We start from the raw sequence: 4,521 nt of genomic DNA, 5'->3' as shown, positions 1-4,521 counted from the left end.
AATTTTAATACTATGACCCTAATTTTGTATAGTCAACCTATTTTATGAATAAAAAATGCTAGAATAATAAATTTAGTCATGTTTTCTTGAAACAACTAGAAATAATATGAGAGTATGAAACAAAATCTTTTTGTTTCTTAATTTGGATATAACTTTTAGAAACTTAAAATAGGTAATATGGAAACTAAAAAGCAATTGTTAATTCTAAAAATAAGAGATGCGAACAACAACTAAGAATGAGAGCCTAATATTCTATGATCAAGAAATCTATAATATAAATATCTCATATTATATATTGTCGTGTACATATATATAATAGGTCTTTTCTAGTTTACATTTTTAACTTCATCTTTGTTGCAGTACTTTAAGGCCAACATACCTGCAAAACAATTTTGAAATGGTAAGTTAATTGGAAAAAAAATAAATAAATAATAATGAAAAAAAATCTCAAGTAAGGTTAATTGCAATGGATATGTAGTATTTTTAGAGACAATAATTAAATGTATAGCAACATTTCTAATGAACTATAAATATAGCAAAATCTCTTATAGACTCAACTACTAATAGATTTCTACCAGAGATATGACTTTTCGTTGTTAGACTCCGAAAGTTGGATATAAATTTTTTCATATTTACAAATTCTTTTGCATTGTACTATATACACAAATATTTTGTGCTTGATTGCTATATTTGTAATTATCCCATACATAAACTATACCATTCTTTTTCTTTAAGAAAACATTATGCTTTTATTAATCATTAAAAAAATGTTTTCCGAACCCTTCATTTAACACTTTTTTTTCTGTAAAAAAAAAAAAGTAAGAGGGATTATCAAAAAAACAAAAAAAAATATATGGGTGAGGATTTTCAAAAATAGAAAAATAATGAAAATGTTATTATCTTTGATCGAGGCTGATCAAGGCTAATTGAAATCTATTAGCATCTATGAGTGATAGACGCTCATAAAAGTATATCAATATCTATCGGTATTTTTTTTATATTTCTATGTCATTTTTTCTATCCATAAAAATGTCCCAAAAATAAAATATTTCGTTCTTAAAAAGCTATACTATCAAAGTTCAAAAAGAGTACAACTTAAAAGATAATATTATTATAATATTAAAGAAATGAAAAAGTTAGGTTGAACTACAAGTCGGTGATCTCTGATTTTTCAAAATCTTATAGGCTTTAAAAAAACATTAAATTAAATAAAATGTTTAATAAATCTTTTCATTTTTGCATTTGCTTCTAAAATTCTTTTATCATCGGAAGTAACCGTTTTAAAAAAGAAAATTATTTCAAATGATAAAACTGTTGAAAATATTTATAAGATGTAGCAAAATTTTAGAACTATCAATGATAGACGTTAATAGACACTGATAAACTTCTATCTATATATATCAATATCAGTGATAGACATTGAGCGTTTATCATTGATAGTTCTAAAATTTTACTATATTTTATAAATATTTTAATTTATTTTTCTATATTTAAAAACAACCTTTTTAAAAATCACAATTTTTTTTTTTTGTTTTAATAAATTCGTGATCCACTGGTCATTTTCTTCAAAATCTCCTGAAATTGTAACATAATAAAGAATAACCCCTTAAAACTTTTAAAATTATTTAATAGGTAAAATACTACAACTTTAGGGCACCGCACCTATATTTATTCAACGTCTTCCAACCACACATAGAAAAAAATAAAAAATATTTTTAAAGAAGAAAAAAAGAAAAAAACTATGATTGAAAAAATGAGGTGAGCAATACAAAGATAAAGATAAATATAGTTTGAGATGCAAGTTTTTGGTGAAGAAAAGAGCAACTCACCGGCCCAACATCATAAGGGTGCCCATAGGATTAGTTCCTGGTGAGTTGGAGAAGGTGGAGCCATCGACTACACGCAAATTTTTTGTTCCGATGACTTTATAATTATCGTCGACAACTTTTCCGACCAAACATCCTCCATGGTAGTGCCAATAAGTAGCCACCGTGCTTTGACAATATTCTTGAACGGAACTATCATTCAACAAATTTTCCGGCATTGGAAGCCCCATAAATTCAAATCCTTTATTACCCTCCAAATCTTGGGTCTTAATCTTTTCCATAGTTTGAGTTTTAAGCAAATCTCCCACTTTTCTGACTCCTTCAACACATCGAGCAAGATCATCATGATGGGAATAATAATTGAATCGAACAATGGGACTCTTCTTCACATCAATGGAAGAATTCAAGTGGAGCCATCCCTTAGAATGGACATTAGAGAATTTTCCAACAAAAATGGCTAAGCTAGGGGTGATGGAAGTGGATTGAGGAGGAAGAAGACTATAAGATGGTAGAGGGAAAAATGGTAAAGGGCTAGCAAATGATTGTAAATGGATATTGTTGTGTAATGTTCCAACGACTTGTGCAGATGAAGCAACTAGTTGGAATGGAAGAACGATGGTGGGACTGAAACGGGGATTGTCCGTCATGAATTGACCGACATGTGGTTGGTGAGAACGGGAATGGTAGTTTCAAAGAGAAATATGAGAGATTTTGGGCCAATTCCCACTTAGAAAGGAGAAGTGAGGACCTTCCACATGGCTCCAGCACTTAAAATAATCTTTCCCCTTTCTTAACGAATGAATGCTCCTATGCAACTTTCCTTTTGGACTCAGAATATTGAAACTCCACTTGCAGATAAGACCTATAAATTTCGAAAACAGAAGAAGTTTCAATGCAATGAAATTAGTATACTCTAAAAAAGAGAAATATACCTAAATTCCGAAAAAGATGTTCTTTTTAAAAAAATTATCTTTTTATTTGAATTTTTTCTTTTAAAATAACTTAAAAAATGTTTCAAAAACCTATTGGACAATCGTCCTTAATTGTCCAGTTAACACTTGAAAAATTAAACCCAAATACATCCTTAAGTTTAATTTCATTTTACTTTTAACCATGGGCATACCTTTTATAGAGAACATAAATTGGGGTAAAACATTTTTTGGAAATATTTTATTTCATTTTGTGATGAGTGTGAGTTCGATTAAAAAATAGGTTCATTCTAACACCAAATTTCTTTTTTGTCTTTTTAAAAGTAGAAGATTAGGTAAACGGTGCACAAGTAGAGGAACCATTTTCAAAAAATTCATTGACGGACAAAATTTAAACCACATTTAACTTGTTAGGCACTAACCAGTGAAAATGATTTTTTGGACAGTGGCTTGAATGGCAACTTTAAGATTTTTGGGGTTGGCCTTATTAAGAAGCTCTACAGCTCCATGTCTATTTCCTTTCTCATCAAAGATGGAACCTCCAGTTTTAGTTCCCACACGGTGCCTCAAATCAAATCCATTATCAGGGCGAACACCACTTTCCAACAACGAACTCCTAAAAGCAGATTGCCAAGCAGTCAAATTTGGCCTAGATGCCACAGTTTCTTCAACCCATTGATAAGCCTTCTCCACTAATTTCATGTCCCAATCAATACCTGCAGTTTCAAAGAACTCGTGATGACCCCTCGAGTAGAAGCCTGCATTGATCATGCTACCACCGCCAAGGACTCGTCCTCTTATGTTTTCTACCCCATCCTCGGAGATGAAGCGTTGGATGGGGTTTTGGCCGTCATCATCTAGAAGAAAAACGTAGGATAGACCTTCTTCATTCAACACAAAGGGATATGTGTTGGGCTCACTGCCTCTTTCAAGAAGGAGAACCGAAAACTTTGATGATAATGTTGCAGCTATTGGGCAACCTGCTGTTCCTCCACCTATTACTATGTAGTCATATTCTTCTTCTACTGGTAGATCATTGGCATTGTGTACGAATTTCATGTAGCTAACATCTAGAATATTGAAGGTTAGAACAGTTAGAATCAATAAAGAGACAAAATTTAGAAAAGTAATTGAACTAAAGAGAGACAAAGAGAAATAGATAGCGAGGGTTTTTGCCTTGATTAGGGATGGCATGTGAGGAGAGGATTGCAATAGAGATAAGGATGAGTAGGAGATCGGTTGCCATTGAATGCTCCATGGTTTCCCAAAGCTGTATTGTGGGGATACTTGTTAGATCCTTCCGGTATCCAAACCGTTGGTATTTATATAGATATAAAATTGGACTATTATTTAATCGCAAGCTAAGGTTGGTTGAACTTTTTATTTTTTGTTTTTATTTTACATTCATAGCTTACGTACAACTCGACTAATTTCATGAGATAATTAGTCTAATCTTACATTATTTCGGTGTCATAGGAAGCTATGTAGAATATTTAAATCTTACATAGATGGCCATCGTCATGGATTGAACTCATCTCTCGTAGTTCTATATCAAATTTAATGTCTTTTACTTATTACTAGGCCAATATATGATGATTATGGTAGAACTATTTTTTAGCACTACAATTATGGATTGTGAGGTTGAGCCTCTCATCTCAAGGACATTAGGAGCCCATGCCCATGTTTTCGTAATGAAAATTTGTTTCTCTACAATTACTTTGTGATGTTAATGATATTTTAATATTCTTCATCGTGTAACAACTATT

At 31.4% G+C, this 4,521-nt stretch overlaps 1 pseudogene; it reads right to left on the bottom strand.

The window, feature by feature from the left end:
- Positions 1-255: 255 nt before the first annotated feature.
- Positions 256-4,041, bottom strand: LOC120079482 (annotated as a pseudogene).
- Between the last annotated feature and the right edge of the window lie 480 nt (positions 4,042-4,521).

The sequence above is a fragment of the Benincasa hispida genome, chromosome 6 (assembly GCF_009727055.1).
Source record: "Benincasa hispida cultivar B227 chromosome 6, ASM972705v1, whole genome shotgun sequence".
In the NCBI taxonomy this organism is placed as follows: domain Eukaryota; kingdom Viridiplantae; phylum Streptophyta; class Magnoliopsida; order Cucurbitales; family Cucurbitaceae; genus Benincasa; species Benincasa hispida.
This window is presented reverse-complemented; position numbering and strand designations above follow the sequence as displayed.